The sequence below is a fragment of the Palaemon carinicauda genome, chromosome 29, assembly GCF_036898095.1.
Source record: "Palaemon carinicauda isolate YSFRI2023 chromosome 29, ASM3689809v2, whole genome shotgun sequence".
Classification (NCBI taxonomy): Eukaryota; Metazoa; Arthropoda; class Malacostraca; order Decapoda; family Palaemonidae; genus Palaemon; species Palaemon carinicauda.
Genome location: NC_090753.1, coordinates 95,840,357 through 95,863,607, shown reverse-complemented (window position 1 = coordinate 95,863,607; position 23,251 = coordinate 95,840,357). Strand labels below are relative to the sequence as shown.

General features: G+C 32.1%; 1 protein-coding gene across 1 annotated transcript in view; it reads right to left on the bottom strand.

Moving 5' to 3' along the window:
* The window catches only part of LOC137622738 (hemicentin-1-like), a 65,821-nt gene that overhangs the window by 40,279 nt on the left and 2,291 nt on the right, over nt 1-23,251 (bottom strand). The window lies entirely within an intron of this gene.

Sequence of the window (23,251 nt, the reverse complement as noted above, 5' to 3'; positions counted from 1 at the left end):
TGTTTAAAATATTTCTTTTGGGTTATCTCAAAACTGAGTATCCAACTGTACCATAAAGTAATCAGACAATGAGAGACGAAATCTATACTCTCCAGTTTTTTTTTTTTTTTTTTTTTTTTTTTTTTTGAACGCATTCTTCAAGTCTTTGATCTCTCCAGCCGAGTCGAGTAATGGACTGAGTTGCCAACGAGGGTTTTAGCGCTACGAGTCGGATCTTTAAACTGCAAATTTATTTATGTATTTCTCTATTTCTTATTTTTGTATATTTACTTTTATTTCTCTTATTGATAATCGATTTACTTTTTTCGTAATTTAAGAAAATCTTTAAATTGACTGGATCTTTTTTTTTTCATATTGTTGACCAATTTTTTTTTTTTTTTTTTTTTTTTTTTTTTTAAGAAAATCTTGAAATTCAATCCTGAAATTCACTGGATATTATTCAAGGCTGCGTTTGATTTTTAGAGTCTGCCCAAACTTTACTGGAACAATTTCGCAGCAACGTATTTTGAATATTGCTTCACAATTAACAAACACATTTCACAGAATAAATAATAATCAAAATACTCCAAAGTTTGCCCAAACTTTACCGGAACAATTTAACAGCAACGTATTTTTAATATTGTGTCACAATTTGTGCCTTTACAAACACATTTCACAGAATAGACAAAAGTCAAAATACTCCAAAGTTTTCCCAAACTTTACTGAAATAATTTCCTAACAACGTATTTTGAGTATTTGCGTCACAATATGGTCCTTAAACACATTTCACAAAATACTCCAATTTGCCTAAACTTCACAAAATACTCCAGTTTTCCTAAACTTTACTGGAACAATTTCACAGCAACCTATGATGAATATTGCCTCACAATTAACAAACACAATTCACAGAATAGATAATAGTCTACATACTCGAAAGTTTGCCCAAAACTTTACTGGAACAATTTCACTGCAACGTTACAATTAACAAACATATTTCACAGAATAAATAATAGTCAAAATACTCCAGTTTGCCTAAACTTTACTGGAACAATTCCACAGCATCGTATTTTGAATGTCGCGTCACAATTAACTAACACATTTCACAGAACAGATATAATCAAACAAACACATTTCACAGAATAGATATAATAAAAAAAAAAACACATTTCATGGAATAGATAATAGTCTAAATACTCGAAAGTTTGCCCAAACTTTACTGGAACAATTTCAAAGCATCGTATTTTGAATATTTGCGTCACAATTTGAATATGATTTAGATCACAAAGGTTTACTCTGAATTAATGATAATCGCGTCCGAATCCCGAGGCTTTACCTTGACAAAGGAATGTAAACATGGCGCAGCTGGAACGCTAATCAAGGGTAGAATATACTTTAATCCTCATCTTAGTAGAGAGGATAATCCTTTGCCCTTTACCCCAAACTGTCCAATGAATCAGTCATTCATATTTTCTTTTATTTTTTGGAAACGAAGTAAGGCCATGAATGCTAAATCAGGTCATGAAAGGTATTCAAATACCTGGCGGTTTTCAGTCCGGGCTGAAAGTTGGGACGATTTAGTGCCGCCATTATCGAGGTATTTGGGGGTAATAGCGAATAACTCATAGCTCCCGGTTTCAATTAAGCGATTTAATGTTGTCATTACGGAGGTATTTGGAATGATGAAGTGCACGAGGCAATGATATCTTAGTTTTTATATTACTATTTTTCTCGTGCTTGTTTACGAATTTATTTGGAGATGTAGTCACTAAATAATTCCTTCGATCGTGTCTACCAGCCTAAAAGTTTTTCTTATTTGCTGACCTTTGTATCTTCTGTTACATCAAACCTTTTTCTCTAATAAGTGATAACTTCAGATAATTACATATTATTTATTTATTTCTTCCATTTTCATTCTCTTCTGCTTATTTACAATTTCATTTGGAGTTTCTAATTCAATCCTTCAATAGTATTTCTACCAGCCTAAAATTTTTTCATATTCTCTGATTCTTGTATCCTCTGTTACATCAAAACTTTTTCTCTAATAAGAGATACTTCAGATAATTACATATTACTTATTTATTTCTTCTATTTTTTTTCTCTCCTGCGTATTTACGATTTTATTAGAGGATGGAGATTCTAATTCATTCGTTCGTTCGTGCATCCCAAAGAGTCTTTTGTTGAGGTCCACGGGCCTAAATTTTATCTTCTTTCTAATTGTTGTATATTTTGTTACATCATAAACCCTTTTCTTTAAAAAGGGATCGCTTCAGTAAATTCCACGTTGAATCCTCATAAAAAAATGTATTATTCGCCTCTATCGCAAGCCAACTTAAATCTTTAAAAACTGTTAAAGACCAATTGACAATAATAAGTCATCCACACTTACCTATTTTCACTCAGACATATTGCCTACATAAAAGACCGAAATTATATGTTATTACCAAAATAAGTAGAAACAATAACTTCCAGATGAACACAATGATGACACTGAACAAGAAAAGGCTTAATACAGAAAAAAAGACTTCATACGCCTCTTTTTCAAGTCCTGACCACAGCAATGCTCAGTTGCATGTGCTTGTCAACATTGCAATCTGTTTTCTGCAACCCGTGTGCAAGACTCAAAGAGGCAGACCATCTTTAAAAGAGCCTTGACGAGGAGTTTACGTGTCTGTTCTTTCCTTCCTTTATGTTCTTTGCATATTTTCTTTTAAGACGTAAAAAGTGTGTGTGTGTGCATTTATGTATATATATACATGTGTGTATATATATATATATATATATATATGTGTGTGTGTGTGTGTGTGTATTTATATATATATATATATATATATGTGTGTGTGTGTGTATACATATATGTATATTTATGTATATATACAGTATATGAATATGTATATATATATGTATATATCTATATCTATATATATATATATATATATATGTGTGTGTATACATATATGTATATTTATGTATATATACAGTATATGAATATGTATATATATGTATATATATATATATATATATATATTTATATATATATACACACACACACAAACACACACACATACATAATATATATATATATATATATATATACAGACATACTTTAACGTAATGGAAGGGTTTGTGCTATCGCCATGATTAACAAAGCTGCGCTACTCAAGGCCACATGTACTAGGTTGGTTTGCTTTGACCGATCAGTCTAAAATCTCCCACCATCACCAATCCACACAGGCAGGCGTGGTGATGAAAGCTGACCAAACCCCAGATATGACTAAGGACCTATCTGAGACCTTTGTCCTGCAGCGGACTAGAAACGACAGTATTGGTTGTTGTTGTTGTTGTTCGTTTGGGATTTTTTACGAAAAATTCAATATACTTTTAACGTGTAAAATTTCCTAATACTCAACTTTAATTTTAATGTAATGATTCCTAAAGTATTATTTGTCAAGAATAGTTATATAGGTTTTATTTTAGGTGTTTATAGATATATAACTATGGTACCAGTTATTATTATTATTATTATTATTATTATTATTAACAATAATAATAATAATAATAATAATAATAATAATAATAATAATAATAATAATAATAACAAATCATTCTCGTTATTATCATCATTATCATTATTACAACAATTATTGTTGATAATAATAATAATGATAACAATAATAATAATGAATAATAATAATAAACCATCATGCTTGGGCTTATAGCATCCTGCTTCTTCAATTAGGGTTGTAGTTGAGCTAAGCTAATAATAATAATAATAATAATAATAATAATAATAATAATAATAATAATAATAATAATAATAATAGTAACAACTTATTTTTCGTTCAAACTATGAATTTACCTCTATTTTTGCCGTGAAAAAATAAACTAAAAATGATTCTAAAAACATCCACTATTGAAAGGCTTTCCTCCTCAGTCTTTAACCTAAAGTAAACAAACAGATGAAAGATTATCCTCCCCCACGAATTTAATGGCCGATTGGAAATAACAGAGATCGAGAGGCAAAGCAACTAGAGACATCTGTTGTTGCAATCTAGAATTATTGACAGTCTGCAAAGCAGCAGACAATAGTCAGCGCCATCTCTTGAGTAAAAGCAGAACTGTTGCAACACCGAGCGCCATCTATTGAGAACAGAACGAACTATATCAATATTTTGCATGCAGTGTCAATACGGAGATATTAAACATTTACGTGATACTGATATGCAATGTTGTATGTTCAATATGCATACATACCGTACATACACCATGCTGAATAACTACAGGATACGTTTTTCTTCTTTCATGCCAATTTTTTTACGTTGTTATATGCATTTATGGACATAGATATAATTGTTCTTAATATATATATATATATATATATATATGATTTATATATATATATATGCATATGCAGCATATATATATATATATATATATTATCGTCATCATCCGTAACTAGTCCTCTGCAGGACAAAGACCTCAGACATGGTCTTCCACTCCCGTCTGTGTACGGTCTTTCTATGCCAGTCTATAGGCTACCAGCCAATTTTCTTAGTACGTCGATCCATCGTCCTCTCTTCCTTTCCCTGCTTCTTTTGCAATCTCTAGGGACCCATTCTGTTATTCTTAATGTCCCTCTATTGTCTGTCATTCTCATTATATGTCCTGCCAATGTCCATTTTTTTTTTTTATTACAAGTTCGTTTATGACGGGTAGCGTACACTACAGGAGTATAGATTTGCTTAGTCTTAATTATTCAATTCTTCAATAAAAAGTTCTCTTGCTTGAGGGTACACGTGGGCACACTATTCTATCTAATTTCTCTTCATCTTGTTTTGTTAAAGTTTTTATAATTTATATAGGAAATATTTATTTCAATGTTGTTACTGTTCATGAAATATTTTATTTTTGCTTTTTTCCTTTCCTCACTGGTTATTTTCCCTGTTGGAGCCCCTGGGCTTTTAGCATCCTGCTTATCCATCTAGGGTTGTAGTTTAGCAAGTAATAATAATAATAATAATAATAATAATAATAATAATAATAATAATGTTAAAACAGAATTTTATGGAAAACAGCGTATTATTATTATTATTATTATTATTATTATTATTATTATTATTATTATTATTATTATTATTATTATTATTATAATATTAATGATATAATAATTATTATTATTATTATTATTATTATTATTATTATTATTATTATTATTTTTGTTATTATTATTAGTATTGTAATAATAATAATAATAATAATAATAATAATAATAATAATAATAATAATAATAATAATAATAATAATAATAATAATTATTATTATTATTATTATTATTATTATTATTATTATTATTATTATTGTAATAATAATAATGATAATAATAATAATAATAATAATAATAATAATAATAATAATAATAATAATAATAATAATAAAACAGAATTTTATGGAAAACAACGTATTATTATTATTATTATTATTATTATTATTATTATTACTATAATAATAATGATAATAATAATAATTATTATTATTATTATTATTATTATTATTATTATTACTATAATAATAATGATAATAATAATAATGATAATTATTATTATTATTATTGTAATAATAATAATAATAATAATAATAATAATAATAATAATAATAATAATAATACGTTGATTTTCATAAAATTCTACGTTTTGCACAAGCTGAAGAAGTATTAGTCTTTAAAAAGTGGGAAATCCCCTGAAGACAGACACACATTATGATATTTATGTGTACGTTATATTTCTCAGGATTGAATTACTACAGAAATATGATGAATATCAATATATCATTATATTCCTTTTTATCTTTTATTTTAAATTAGAAATACATTTTATTAATTTACATTATTTTTCTTTTATTATAAAAGTGCAATTACATTTCATTATTATTATTATTATTATCATTATTATTATTATTATTATTATTATTATTATTATTATTATTATTATCCTTATTATTATAATTATTATTATTATTATTATTATTATTATTATTACAATAATAATAATTATTATTATTATTATTATTATTATAAACTGATCCACCTCCTCAAGTAACTCTCCATTCAACATGACATTCAACCTTGCACCACCTTCCCTTCTCGTACATCTCATAACCTTACTCTTACCCACATTAACTCTCAACTTCCTTCTCTCACACACCCTTCCAAATTCTGTCACTAGTCGGTCAAGCTTCTCTTCTGTGTCTGCTACCAGTACAGTATCATCCGCAAACAACAACTGATTTACCTCCCATTCATGATCATTCTCGCCTACCAGTTTTAATCCTCGTCCAAGCACTCGAGCATTCACCTCTCTCACCACTCCATCAACATACAAGTTAAACAACCATGGCGACATCACACATCCCTGTCTCAGCCCCACTCTCACCGGAAACCAATCGCTCACTTCATTTCCTATTCTAACACATGCTTTACTACCTTTGTAGAAACTTTTCACTGCTTGCAACAACCTTCCACCAACTCCATATAACCTCATCACATTCCACATTGCTTCCCTATCAACTCTATCATATGCTTTCTCCAGATCCATAAACGCAACATACACCTCCTTACCTTTTGCTAAATATTTCTCGCATATCTGCCTAACTGTAAAAATCTGATTCATACAACCCCTACCTCTTCTAAAACCACCCTGTACTTCCAAGATTGCATTCTCTGTTTTATCCTTAATCCTATTAATCAGTATTCTACCATACACTTTTCCAACTACACTCAACAAACTGATACCTCTTGAATTACAACACTCATGCACATCTCCCTTACCCTTATATAGTGGTACAATACATGCACAGACCCAATCTACTGGTACCATTGACAACACAAAACACACATTAAACAATCTCACCAACCATTCAAGTACAGTCACACCCCCTTCCTTCAACATCTCAGCTTTCACACCATCCATACCCGATGCTTTTGTTGCAGCAAATGGTGGAGTGGAAGCAGATGTACGTCAGAGAGTGAATGAAGGTTGCAAAGTGTTGGGGGCAGTTAAGGGAGTAGTAAAAAATAGAGGATTGGGCATGAATGTAAAGAGAGTTCTGTATGAGAAAGTGATTGTACCAACTGTGATGTATGGATCGGAGTTGTGGGGGAATGAAAGTGACGGAGAGACAGAAATTGAATGTGTTTGAGATGAAGTGTCTGAGGAGTATGGCTGGTGTATCTCGAGTAGATAGGGTTAGGAACGAAGTGGTGAGGGTGAGAACGGGGTGTAAGAAATGAGTTAGCGGCTAGAGTGGATATGAATGTGTTGAGGTGGTTTGGCCATGTTGAGAGAATGGAAAATGGCTGTCTGCTAAAGAAGGTGATGAATGCAAGAGTTGATGGGAGAAGTACAAGAGGAAGGCCAAGGTTTGGGTGGATGGATGGTGTGAAGAAAGCTCTGGGTGATAGGAGGATAGATGTGAGAGAGGCAAGAGAGCGTGCTAGAAATAGGAATGAATGGCGAGCGATTGTGACGCAGTTCCGGTAGGCCCTGCTGCTTCCTCCGGTGCCTTAGATGACCGCGGAGGTAGCAGCAGTAGGGGACTCAGCAGTATGAAGCTTCATCTGTGGTGGAAATGTGGGAGGTTGGGCTGTGGCACCCTAGCAGTACCAGCTGAACTCGGCTGAGTCCCTGGTTAGGCTGGAGGAACGTAGAGAGTAGAGGTCCCTTTTGTTTTGTTCTTGTTGTTGTCGGCTACCCCCCAAAATTGGGGGAAGTGCGCTTTGGTATATGTATGATGTATGTATATATTATTATTATTATTATTATTATTATTATTATTATTATTATTATTATTGTTATTATTACTATGATTATTATTACAATAATAATAATAATAATTATTATTATTATTATTATTATTATTATTATCATTATTATTATTATTAGTATTAGTATTATTACAATAATAATAATAATAATAATAATAATAATAATAATAATAATAATCATTATTATTATTATTATTATTATTATTACTTGATAAACTACAACCCAGTTGGAAAAAGCAAGATTTTTTCATCTTTTATAATAAAAATTCAAATACATTTTATTAGTTTACATTATTTGCGTAATGATTCCATTATACGAATATAGATAGGAACTTACAACGTAGGGCCTTTGTACAAGGATCCTTTGACTGGCCAGACAGTACTACATTGGATCTTTGGTTACGGCTCATTTTGTTTTTGGCTCCACATTCACCGAATAGTCTGGTCTATTCTTTCCACATTCTCCTCTGTCCTCATACACCTAACAACACTAAAATTACCAAACCCTTTCTTCTTCACCCAAGGGGTTAACTTCTGCACTTTAATTATTCAGTGGCTGCTTTCCCTCTTGGTAAGGGTAGAAGAGACTCTTCAGCTATGGTAAGCACCTCGTCTGAGGAGAAGGACACTCCAAAATCAAACCATTGTTCTCTAGTCTTGGGTAGTGCCCGTAGCCTCTGTACCATGGTCTTCCACTGTCTTGGGATAGAGTTCTCTTGCTTGAGGGTACACTCAGGCATGCTGTTCTGTCGTATTTCACTTCTTCTTGTTTTTGAAGTTTTATAGTTTATATGTGAAGAATCTAATGTAATGTTAACGTTCTTGAAATATCTTATTTTGATTACTTATTCTTTTCTTTGTAATTTATTTATTTCCGTGTTTCCTTTCCTCACTGAGCTATTTTTTCTCTGTTGGAGCCCTTAGTCTAGTAGCCTCTTGCTTTTCCAACCAGGGTATAAGCCTTGCTAATAATAATAATAATAATAATAATAATAATAATAATAATAATAATAATAATAATAATAATAATAATAATAACAATCAAATAGCACCGGGGAACGAACTCGCACAAATTAAATGATTTAATTGTTGACAGAGCTCCATCACAACACCACCTTTCCAGTCCAAATAGCGAGAAAGGCGACGTTTGCAAATTTGTGGAATGCAAAGCGAAGTCTTTGGCTCGATGTCTCGCGAAATGGAGACACAACAGCTCATACGTCGCTGAATAAACATGTTAGAAACGCGTTGAACTGATTCACGGGATAAGGCAAAGCTTTCTTTTTCTTTTCTTCTTCTTCTTCTTCTTCTTCTCTTCTCCTTCTTCTTCTTCTTCTTCTGGGAAAAAGCACTTGTTGGAATTTCGATTTGTGAGAGGAACTTCTTTTCTGTGTGTTTTTTTCTTTATGGTCTAACGCGTTTTTTTTATTATATGTATTCATATATATATATATATATATGTGTGTGTGTGTGTGTGTGTATATATATATATATATGTGTGTGTATGTATATTTGGGTGTCTATATGTATATATATACATACATATATATATATATATATATGTTGTGTGTGTGTGTGTATATATATATATATATATATGTATTTGTATATATATATATATATATGTATATATATATATATGTGTGTGTATATGCGTGTGTATATATATATATATATATATAATGTTTATATGTGTGTATATGAGAATATGATTATTTTACTCGTCCATGTTATTTTGCTACCAATTAAGAGAGAGAGAGAGAGAGAGAGAGAGAGAGAGAGAGAGAGAGATTTATCTTTGAAATGTCGAGCTTTTAAAATTTCGTTTTCATATTTTATGAAATCGAAAGAATACATTTTTTGCAGCAAAGAATTGTGAAAAAATTGAATTAAAACTAATAAATCACATTTTAGAGGATTCATTTTCCATAGTTAGTGATTACAGAAGCTTTTAATAAATAAAAAAAAGATATGTTTCAACCTTCCAATATAAACAATGTCAATACTAAGAAACATAGATTTTCAAAATCTGTGGGAGAGAGAAACAGAAGTTAGAAATGGGATATTCAGCTCTTTAGGAAGAACAAATTCTTTTTCGGAATATTTGGAAATGTAGAAAAATTGCAGACCTTTTTAAAAAAGGAAAGGAAAGACTAAATTTTTGCTTATGACATAGAATAATTTAAAAAAAAAAAGTTTGAGTTAGAAAAGAAAACTTTTCTGTCCATTGAAAGGAAAGAAATGTTGTTCACACCGAGGTAAAAGTGGTTAGAATTTCTGACTTTGCGAAGGAAAAACTTCGTAGGATTTTCCTGATTAAAAATCACTTATTTTCCCGTCAAGACACCCGGAGAAATGGTGATAAGACACAGCTTTTTTATATGATCTTTTTTGGGAGTGACCATCTTATTTTTATCTTTATTGGTTGGGGCTTATTTTGATCATTTTTTTAAAGGGGCTTATTTCGATCTTTTTTGGGGGGCACTTATTTTTATTTTTGGGGGGGAGGGGTAAAAAAAAATCATAATAAGCCCCCTCCAAAAAAAACAGATCGAAATAAGACCCCCTCCCCCCAAAAAAAGATAAAAGATAAGCTCTCTCCAAAAAAAAGATCAAAATAAGCCTCCTCCAAAAAAAGATCAAAATAAAAATCCTCCAAAAATTATCAAAATAAACGTCTCTCCCCAAAACAAGATCAAATTAAGCCCCCTTCCCCCCAAAAATATCAAAATAAGTCCCCTCCAAAAGAAAGATCACAATAAAACTCCAAAAAAGGTCTAAATAAGACCCCCCCCCCGAAAAAAAAAAATATAAAATTAAAGGTCCCCCCCAAGAAAAAAGATAAGAATAGGCCCCTTTTCTCGAAAAAAAAAAAAAAGATCAAATTAGCACCCTTTAAGAAAAAATGATCAAAATAAGCCCCCCAAATAAGAAAATAAAAGTTCAAACTAAGCCCCCACCAAATAAAAATAAAAGTTCAAAATAAGCCCCCACCAAATAAGAATAAAAGATCAAAATAAGCCCCTACCAAAATAAGAAATAAAAGATAAAAATAAGCCCCCCCAAATAAGAAAATAAAAGTTCAAACTAAGCCCCCACCAAATAAAAATAAAAGTTCAAAATAAGCCCCACCAAATAAGAATAAAAGATCAAAATAAACCCCTACCAAATAAGAAATAAAAGATTAAAATAAGCTTCCCCTCCACCAAATAAAATAATAAAAGATCAAAATAAGCCCACCCCCCCCAAAAAAAATCTCCCCAAAAGAATAAAGGTCACAATAAAACCACCCAAAAATGATAATAAAAGAACAAAAGCACACGCCACACCCACCTCTCTCGACCCCCCCCCCCCCCCCCCAATCGAGCTCCCCCCCTCCCCCTCCGCCAAGAAAGAAAACCTACTATGCATGCTGATGCTTTTGATGTTTTGCAAAATATTCCCTTCGGCGTCTCAGCTCCGAAGGCGAACCTTTTCGTCTCCTGCCTTGTAGAGGCGACGGACCTTGTGAGAAAATCGTTCCTGCGAAGTTTATGCGCCAGATGGCGTTCATGAACGGCGGCGCTGCAGGGAACGGCAATAAGGTGTGTTGAACGTACATCATAGTTTGGGTGTCAGGAACCGTCCTTGGTATAATATATATATATATATATATACATATATATATGTATATATATATATATATATATATGTATATATATATATATATATATACACACATCCCCTTCTAAGCGCGGATGCCTTAACATGGCGAATTGATTTTACGTACCACCATGATAAGGAATGCTGTATGATCAGGGCGAGCTGTACTAGGTCGGTTTGCTGTTAGCAATCAGACCAAAATCTCCCACCATCAACAGTGGCCAGCATGGTGATGAAAATGGCCAAACCTCAGACATGACTGAGGACATCATGTCTGAGGCCTTTGCCCTGAAGTGGACTGGAAACGGATACATTTATTGCGTTTTTGGTTATATATATATATAATATATATACATAATATATATTTATATATATATATATATAAGTATGTGTATATATATATATATATATATATGTATGTATTTATATATATATATATATATATATGTTATACACACACACACACATATATATATATATATATATAGACTTCATATTCCTGATATGACAATGCTTAAGATAACTGAGAAATTCTTTTTCACTCATTTGGGGTTAAGCACTGCACTGTAATTGTTCAGTGGCTACTTTCCTCTTGGTAAGGGTAGACTATAATTATTATTATTATTGTTATTATTATCATCATCATCATCATTATTACTATTAGTACTGACTAAGCTACAACCCTAGTTGGAAAAGCAGGATGCTATAAGCCCAAGTGCTCCAACAGGTAAAATAGCCCAGTGAGGAAAGGAAATAAACTACAAGAGAAGTACCTATTGCAGTGAAGATATCTGTATAAGGAATTAACTTACTGTACATATCAACGGGAATGATTATCGAAAATTGTGAATGATTACGTTGTTCTGTAATTAAAATCCAATTTGGTATTTACTTGAATTATAGTATAAAGCTATTAACAATATTAAAAATAGCTTTATTATTCAATTAAATAATTGCCCAGTGATATCAAAGTATTACTCACCTCCAACTTGGCCACGCCCCCAGTCCATATCAAATTGACGACGTCATAATACCAATCGATGACGTCATAATACGAAAACGAACGCCTTCGTAAGTTTCCGGCGAGATTGGTGGAGCCGTTAGTAGTTGAGTGATAAGGCTATTATATAAACTCGATCAGGCATGTTTAGAGCACGATTGGTGACGTCACTCGCCCCAGAAAAGCGAACAAGACTTCAATTATCGCCGAGGTACAATGTCCGAGCTCTGCCAAGGAGAGAGGCATTAGCCAACACTTCCTCGGAGACTAAAGTGCTTGATAACTTGTCGTATAAACGTCCCGGATGGGATAGCGAGCAGTAAAAGCAGAAATAGAGAGAGAGTAAAAAAAAATATTCGTAAGATGGCTGTAAGTTCGAAGTGCTGGTAGTAAAACGCGAAATGGTTATATTAAAAGAGACTGAAGAATATAACCTTTTTTTTTTTTTTTTTTTTTTTTTTTTTTTTTTTTTTTTTTTTTTTAGATTTAAACTTCGAACAGTGTATTTCCATAATGGATGAAATCCCAATTTGGGAGAAGAGCCTTGTGGGGAAAGTTTTGTTCCAATATATTATTATTTGTAAAAAGAAAAAGAGTATTAAAACGTCAAAATATAAAACTATGTACGATGTTGACTTGCGTCCAAATAAAATATATATATATATATATATATATATATATATATAATAAATTTATATATATGTATATATGAATATATATACATAACTATGTATACATATCTGTGCTTATATTCTTATATATATATATATATATATACATGAATATATATACATAACTATGTATACATATCTGTGCTTATATTCATAATATATATATATATATATATACATATATATATACATATATATACACATGTTTTATATATGTGCATATTCTTGAAGCATCCATAATACCGCAAGGACGATGTATACGATAGTGCCAACTCTCTCATATATTCCACTAATCACAAACCAACAGACCATGACATATCCGCCACCTACCAGAATTAGAGGCCAGAAATAGGATTTTGAGTTATTGGGTAAAAATATTGATGATAACATTATTACTATAATTATGTACATATATATATATATATATATATACATATATATATATATTATATATATATATAAAGACAGACAGAGAGACGCCTGCCATTGGATATAAAGACGATGTCCCACGACCAACTTAGCAAAGCGATCAATTTCAATTTAGCTTTTATTTTTATCTTTTTTTCTGACTTTGTAAATCTTCATCTCTGATATTCTTGGGTTTTCTGTCAACGCAATGGCGAGATAAGAAGATGAAGAATCATCTGACCGGAAGTTCTCGGAAAATGTTAGATTAACACTCCAAAATCTAACCATTGTTCTCTAGTCTATGGTAGTGCCATAGCCTCTGTACCATGGTCTTCCACTATCTTGGGTTGGAGTTCTCTTGCTTGAGGGTACACTCGGACACACTATTCTATCTAATTTCTCTTTCTCTTATTTTGTTAAAGTATTTATAATTTATATAGGAAATATTTCTTTTAATGTTGTTACTGTTCTTATTGAAATACATAATTTTTCTTTGTTTCCTTTCCTCACTGGGCTATTTTCCCTGTTGGGGACCCTGAGCCTATAGCATCCTGCTTTTCCAACTAGGGTTGTAGCTTAGCAAGTAATAATAATAATAATAATAATAATAATAATAATAATAATAATAATAATAAACATGACAAAAATATTTACAAAATATAAAACAATATATTGAAATACATACAAATATATCATTCGATCGTTGAAAATATGTTTTATTCATATATTCTTATTGCTGCAAAAAAAAAATCTTGCAGTTTTCATCCCTTCGTAGCTTTTTATCATATAATTGATTACATTATATCTCTAGGCATTCATCCACGTAATCCTCTTCATGGTGACTTGCTTTAAAGTTTAAACAGCAATATGTATAATAATAACAACAACAACTAGAGGGGCGCTCAGTAGAGCGCAGACCTCCGCCGCGGATTATTTTTCCTTGTTACAGCCCTTGGGATTATAGCATCCTGATTTTTCCTCTATGCTTGTAGCTTAGCTAATAATAATAATAATAATAATAATAATAATAATAATAATAATAATAATAATAATAATAATAATTAGAGAGGCACTCAGTAGTGCGCAGACCTCCGCCGCAGATCATTTTTCCTTGTTACAGCCCTTGGGCTTATAGCATCCTGATTTTTCCTTTATGCTTGTAGATTAGCTAATAATAATAATAATGATAATAATAATAATAATAATAATAATAATTAGAGGGGCACTCAGTAGAGCACAGACCTCCGCCGTGGCAGCTTATTTCTCGACCTTTTGCTCGTCTTTAACCTTGACCTTTGACCCTAACATGTATTAATTGGCATGGATTTTCCCACACTCAAATATGAACCAAGTTTGAAGTCTCTGTGACAACGATGTCCAAACTTATGGCTGATTACGCGAATTGGACATTTTGCTTGACTGTGACCTTAACCTTTGACCTTCCGAAATTTAATTATTTCCAACTCTTTACGCAACAGTTTAAAATCCCTGCAAGTTTCATTACTTTTGCGATTAAAATTGTGGTCATTTGGTTGATGACCGGAATTTGACCTATTGCTTGACCCTGACCTTAAACTCGACCTTGACCTTAGCATGTAGTAATTAGTGTGGATTTTCATACACTCAAATATGAACTAAGTTTTAAGTCTCTGTGACAACGATGTCCAAACTTATGGCTGATTACGTGAATTGGACATTTTGCTTGACCATGACCTTGACCTGAGACCTTTGTCATGCAATGGATTAGAAACGGATACATTTGTTTGTTGTTATTATAAAATAGAGAGATAGATTTGATCTTCTTGTTTGTTCTTCTGTGTCTGCATCTTTCCCACTTTTATGTGGGGTCGATGTTTTATGCCTGAAAGAGGGACTGTAGATGCAATATTTGCTTTGAGGCAGATGATAGAAAAACATCGGGCGAAGCAGAAAGGATTACATATGTTCTTTATTGACATGGAGAAGGCATACGATCGAGTACCACGTCAGGAGCTGTGGAGATGTATGAGAGAAAAGGGAATCCCTGAGAATGCGTAAGAACCACCCGAGATATGTATGAGAGGGCAGAAGCAAATGTTGAGAGCAGTATAGAGTTGATCCAACATGAAATTATATTTGCGTAATAGCGTATTTCATATATAACATCATCATTGCCCAACAAAGACTACTTCTTTACACCGGACTTTCATTAGAGAAAGATCAACCCCATCACTATACCGAAAATTAAAACTATATAATTGCTTCACATCTTCTCTCCCGTTACGGTTCATTTTCCCTTTGCCTACATACACACACTGAATAGTCTGGCCTACTATAGGTAGTAGGTTGGCCAGGTCACCAGCCACCCGTTGAGATACTACCGCTAGAGAGTTATGGGGTCTTTGACTGCCCAGATAGTGATACATTGGATCCTTCTCTCTGGTTACGGTTCTTTTCCCTATGCCTACACAGACACATACACACACACACACTGAATAGTCTGGATTATTCTTTACATATTCTACTCTGTCCCCATACACCTGACAATACTGAGATTACCAAACAGTTCTTCTTCATACAAGGGGTTAATTACTGCACTGTAATTGTTCAGTGGCCAATTTCCTCGTCGTAAGTGTAGAAGAGACTTTAGTTATGGTAAGCAGCTCTTCTAGGAGAAGGACACTCCAAAATCAAACCATTGTTCTCTAGTTTTTGTAGTGCCATAGCCTCTGTACCATGGTCTTCCATTGTCTTGGGTTAGAATTCTCTTGCTTGAGGGTACACTCAGGCACATTATTTTATCTTATATCTCTTGGTTTGTAAAATATTTTGTATAGTTAACACAAGAAATATTTATCTTAACGTTGTTACTCTTCTTAAAATATTGTATTTTCCTTTTTTCCTTGACTCACTGGCCTATTTTCCCTGTTGGACCCCTTGGGCTTATAGCATCCTGTTTCTCCAACTAGGGTTGTAGCTTAGCAAGTAATAGCAATAATAATAATACCGGAATTGAATCAGTTATAAATTAAAGCTATTCTAAATTTCCACCAATCTTTCTTCTTTTAACTGAACACTTATTCTTGGTATCTCGGGAAACACTTAAACTTTGTTAATGGCCTCCTCTTGTTTCGCAATCGACACTTCTTTTGTTTGTGTGACTCCCGTTCCATCGTCCTCCTCGCACCGTCTCAAACACTCACTCCTTCTTGATGTTCGCCGTTACCCAACCCTGATATAATGGCTCAAGTCGTCTGTCTTCGTTTGTAAACAAGACGATCTTGTTTTTTCTATTTGCCTTTATTTGTTGTTATTTGGCTTAATAACTAAATCCTTTTGGTCTAGCATTTTTCTTTAGGATTTGAATAAATCATACATTTTTTTTCTTTGGGTTTTGTATAGTGTTCATTTCCAAAGATGACTAGAAGGATGATTTTTATCTTACCAGATCATCCTGATCTCTTCAAATCCTCATTATTACATTTCCTATTATTGTCTACTGTTTTTCTGTTATTTAATTAATTTCTTCACTATGTAATATTTATAACAGCATTTATATATATATATATATATATGTATATATATATATATATGCGTGTGTGTGTGTGTGTGCGTTGTGTGTGTGTAGAAACTTCATTCATAGGTTTGATAACTTTCTACCTCTATTGCTGTGAAAAAAAGTCAATTCAAACGTTTGGTGCTTTTCAATCCTTTTATAGTTACATAAAAAGTTAATTTAAATGTTTTATTTGTTTACCTCCTTTTACAGCTGAGTAGAAAGTTGATTTAAAAGTTTGACGCTTTTGTCTCCTTTTATAGTTGCATAGGGAATTGATTTAAAGGTTTGAAGATTTTCTCTCCTTTTATAGCTGCGTAGAAAGTTGATTTAAAAGTCTGTTGCTTTTCCTGCTTTAACAGCTCTGTAGAAAGTTCACTCAAACCTTTAATAATTTTCTCCTTTTATTATTGCGTAGAAATACACCCAAAGGTTTGATGATTTCCTCCTTTTATTGCTGCGTAGAAAATTCACTCAAAGGTCTGATAATTTCCTCCTTTTATTGCTGCGTAGAAAATTCACTCAAAGGTTTGATCATATCCTCCTTTTATTACTGGTAGAAAATTCACTCACAGGTTTGATCATATCCTCCTTTTATTACTGGTAGAAAACTCACTCAAAGGTTTGATAATTTCCTCCTTTTTATTGCTGCATAGAAAATGCACTCAAAGGTTTGATAATTTCTTCCTTTTATTGCTGCATAGAAAATTCACTCAAAGGTTTGATTATATCCTCCTTTTATTGCTGCGTAGAAAATTCACTCAAAGGTCTGATAATTTCTTCCTTTTATTGCTGCGTAGAAAATTTACTCAAAGGTTTGATAATTTCCTCCTTTTATTGCTGCGTAGAAAATTCACTTAATGGTTTGATAATTTCCTCCTTTTATAGCTGCGTAGAAAATTCACTCAAAGGTTTGATAATTTCCTCCTTTTTATAGCGACGTAGAAAATTCACTCAAAGGTTTGATAATTTCTTCCTTTTATTGCTGCATAGAAAATTCACTCAAAGGTTTGATAATTTCCTCCTTTTATAGCTCCGTAGAAAATTCACTCAAAGGTTTGATAATTTTCTCCTTTTTATTGCTGCGTAGAAAATTCACGCAAAGGTTTGATAATTTCCTCCTTTTATTGCTGCGTAGAAAATTCACTCAAAGGTTGATAATTTCCTCCTTTTATTGCTGCGTAGAAAATTTACTCAAAGGTTTGATAATTTCCTCCTTTTATTGCTGCGTAGAAAATTCACTCAATGGTTTGATAATTTCCTCCTTTTATAGCTGCGTAGAAAATTCACTCAAAGGTTTGATAATTTCCTCCTTTTATAGCTGCGTAGAAAATTCACTCAAAGGTTTGATAATTTCCTCCTTTTATTGCTGCGTAGAAAATTCACTCAAAGGTTTGATAATTTCTCCTTTTATAGCTGTGTAGAAATTTCACTCAAAGGTTTGATAATTTCCTCCTTTTATTGCTGATTAGAATATTCACTCAAAGGTTTGATAATTTCCTCCTTTTATTGCTGCGTAGAAAATTCACTCAAAGTTTGATAATTTCCTCCTTTTATAGCTGCGTAGAAAATTCACTCAAAGGTTTGATAATTTCCTCCTTTTATAGCTGCGTAGAAAATTCACTCAAAGGTTTGATAATTTCCTCCTTTTATAGCTGCGTAGAAAATTCACTCAAAGGTTTGATAATTTCCTCCTTTTATTGCTGATTAGAAATTCACTCAAAGGTTTGATAATTTCCTCCTTTTATTGCTGCGTAGAAAATTCACTCAAAGGTTTGATAATTTCCTCCTTTTATTGCTGTAGAATATTCACTCAAAGGTTTGATAATTTCCTCCTTTTATTGCTGCGTAGAAAATTCACTCAAAGGTTTGATAATTTCCTCCTTTTATTGCTGATCAGAAAATTCACTCAAAGGTTTGATAATTTCCTCTTTTTATAGCTGCTTGGAAAGCTGATTCAAAGGTTTCATAATTTTCCCCCTTTTACAGCTGAGTATAAATTTTCTTTAATGATTGAAGATTTTTTCCTTTGACAGCAGCGTAAAATATATTTAAAATGATGAATCTCACTCCCTTTATAGCTGCGTGAAAAAGTTTATTCAAAGGTTTGATAATTATCCTCCTTTTATAGTTGCCTATAAAGAGGTGATATAACGGTTTGATAATCATCTTTCTCTTTCAGCTGCGTAAAAATTACTTAATGACATGAATGACAATGCCTTGTCGAGCAATCATTCAACATCCCTTTCAAAATTTGCTGTAGAAATACGGTAAAAATCCTGGAATAAATGTTGCCTGGCATTAGCCGTTTTAAAAACGGATACATTGACGTAAAGGAGTGAGATTAAGGTCACCAACCCTTAAAATTTAATAAATTATGGTAAAATTACGGTCGCCTATATTTTACTGAAATACGGATGAGAACCGTATATTTTCACGAGAATTTCCGATTAAAATTGCGGTTTTTTTTTAACAGGGCAGGCGCTAAAGTAATTTCCTTTCGTCTCCGGATTTTCCTTCATTTTGAACATGGATTCCTCCTACTCCGATATGATAACGATTTCATCACATTCATGTACATTGTCTTAATCTTCACTACACATTAACAGCAGGAAGTTCCGAAGTTCAAACTTGCAACGAATGTAATGTTGAACAGGCTGACATAAGTCTTTATATCCGGAAATCTTTGGTAATTATTCATTACTTCTCTTGCAGTTTTTTTAATTTTTTTTTTACCTCTAGAATATTTTCTTTTCGGTTAGAACCCTTGGACTTATAAAGTTCTGGTTTTTCCAACTACGGTTGTAGCTTAACTAGTAATAATAATATCCCTTATTTTATATAGAGTAAGTGTCTGGATATACTGTGTGTATATATATATATATATATATATGTGTGTGTGTGAGTGTGTGTGTGTGTATGTGTGTATACACACACACACACACACACACATATATATATATATATATATATTTATTTATTTATATTCATATGTGTGTATATAAATATATATATATATATATGTATATACATATAAGAATATATATATATATATATATATATATTTATATACAGTTTATATATATATATATGTATGTATATATATACAGTATATATATATATATATATATATATTTCATGTAACTCAGAGTATAGAGGGAATAGTCATACCCTGTTGAGGGCGGCTACCTCGAGAGGTATACATTCAGAAACCACACACTTCCACAAATTGCCGAACTAGCCGGTTGTAGTTAAGAAAAGGGGAAGGGGGTGGGGGGGGGAGGGTTGAATCTGTGTGTACGTGCGTGTGTGCATATCTATCTAAATATTTAGACGTCATTTTTGACGGGCCGGGTACACTAGTAATGATAACAAAATTCCTACTTTTCGAAACAGCTCAGTAAAATGCATCCTCATTTCCTTTCCTCATTACCTTTCCTCATAACCTGTCTTTTTAGCGAATAAAGCTCTCATCTCCATCTCTCATCTCCAGCTCTCATCTCCAACTCTCAGTGAGGGATCCATCTTGCTGTTCGTTTGTCTATGCACAAAATTTATGAAATTTCTTTCGTTTTACTTTGTGTTTATTTCAATTATTTGCTCCTAGATTTCAATCATTTGTTTTTGTATATTCAAGGTGTATGTATGTGTATGTATGCTTCTTTGTCTTATTATATTCAGGGTGTATGTATGTTTCTTTGTCTTAGTATATTCAGGGTGTATGTATGTGTATGTATGTTTCTTTGCCATAGTATATTCAGGGTGTATGTATGTGTATGTATGTTTCTTTGCCATAGTATATTCAGGGTGTATGTATGTGTATGTATGCTTCTTTGCCTTAGTATATTCAGGGTGTATGTATGTGTATGCATGTTTCTTTGCCTTAGTATATTCAGGGTGTATGTATGTGTATGCATGTTTCTTTGTCTTAGTATATTCAGGGTGTATATATGTGTATGTATGTTTCTTTGCCTTAGTATATTCAGGGTGTATGTATGTGTATGCATGTTTCTTTGCCTTAGTATATTCAGGGTGTATGTATGTGTATGTATGTTTCTTTGTCTTAGTATATTCAGGGTGTATATATGTGTATGTATGCTTCTTTGTCTTGGTATATTCAGGGTGTATGTATGTGTATGCATGTTTCTTTGCCTTAGTATATTCAGGGTGTATGTATGTGTATGTATGTTTCTTTGTCTTAGTATATTCAGGGTGTATATATGTGTATGTATACTTCTTTGTCTTGGTATATTCAGGGTGTATGTATGTGTATGTATGTTTCTTTGTCTTAGTATATTCAGGGCGTATGTATGTGTATGTATATTTCTTTATCTTCGTATATTCAGGATGTATGTATGTTTCTTTATCTAAGTATATTCAGGGTGTATTCATGTGTGTACATATGTTATTATTACACCCACTAGCTTCTATTACATACCACCCCTCTCATTCTCTGTAAATATGCTATTCTTTCCAGCAGCTCTATTTGAAGATACAAGTTTCCATTATCGTCTTTTTTGAACGAACACGTCTTTTCTTTCTTCTAACCACTTTCTCCTTCTCCCTCTCTATGTATATTTATCATCAGTTCTTTTCATTGCTTTTCATTTCCTCTTCTTGATACTCGAGCACACCTCTCCCTTTCCATGACTTTTTTTTTTTTTTTTTTTTTTTTTTTTTGTGGCTGGCTTTCTCTGCGGTCTTCCCTAATCAGCTTTTACTTTTGAAGGATCGAGTTCTCAATCTTTTTAATTAGAGAGAAAGGTTGAAAATACTTTGGCAATATTGTACAGTGGATCTTGAGGGTTTCGACTTTGCGTGCAATGTCGAATATTCCTTCGGAGGAATTCTTTTCATATGAGCATAAACATCCCATCAACATTTTTATGAGATTTTCCTGGCTTATTCGGCATCATATTTTTGTGTTCCATGGGTAATGATTTTGTGTGTGTATATATATATATATATATATATATATGTACACATGTAATATATGTTTATAAATATGCATACATATTTATCAGTATATAAATATATATATATACATATACTGTATATATATATATATATATATATGATGCATATATCTTCTTTGCCTGCATCTTTTCCCAGTTTTATGTGGGGTCGATGTTTCTGGCCAGCGTTCTCCATATTATACATACATACACACACATATGTATATATATATATATATATATACAATTATATTACATTCCTGACGCGCCTATTCAAAGAGGCATTAAACATCTAATTTTCAAGAAGTTATTTAAGATGAGAACGCTGTCCCTACACCTTTTTCTAGATTTGTTATGGCCTATAGTCAATTCTTTTTAGCGAGGCAGATTTGCACCGAGTCGCAGCAGTGCCCTTTTAGCTCAGAAAAGTTTCCTGACCGCTGATTGGTTGGACAAGATAATTCTAACCAATCAGATAGCAGGAAACGTTTTTGAGATAAAAGGGCACCGCTGTGAGTCACTGCAAATGCACCTCATTAAAAAAAAAATTGAGTATAGTTGAATTGACTGGCCAGACTACATATTATTGGCTACAGAGAACAACAAAGCAATGAATGCTGTTCCAAAACTTCTCCCTGTTCCGGCAAACGTTATGTGTTTATAAGCTATGTTAAGGAAATAATATATAGGATAGCATTTGGAACGTCTGATGCTTTTAAATGGCTCTGGTGGTTGGTGATGGTGAAGAGAAGTTGCGATGACCGAGTTCGGGGTTTGCAGGGTTATGTGTGCGGATGTAAGTTTGAAAATATGAAAGTATGGTTGCAGATGCTATATCTAAATAAGTTACTTATATAGGTGTGTCATTTAAATGGCAAAGAAATAAGAAAAAGTATAAGAAAAAGTATAAGAAAAAGTGTAAAAGGAATATTTATGAGGGAATGTGTGCACATATATATATATATATATATATATGTGTGTGTGTGTGTGTGTGTGTGTGAATATATATATTTATATTTATATATATATATATATATGATAACATACATATATATATATTAGTATATGTGTATACTATATATATATATATATATGTGTGTGTGTGTGTGTGTGCGTGTGTATGCATAAGTAGATAAATGTGTCTATAGATTATACACATAGACCGGTAAATGAACATATAGTAGTGGTAACAGTGGTAAACTTTATTTCATATCAACGGTACACAATATTTACAATAAATATCCA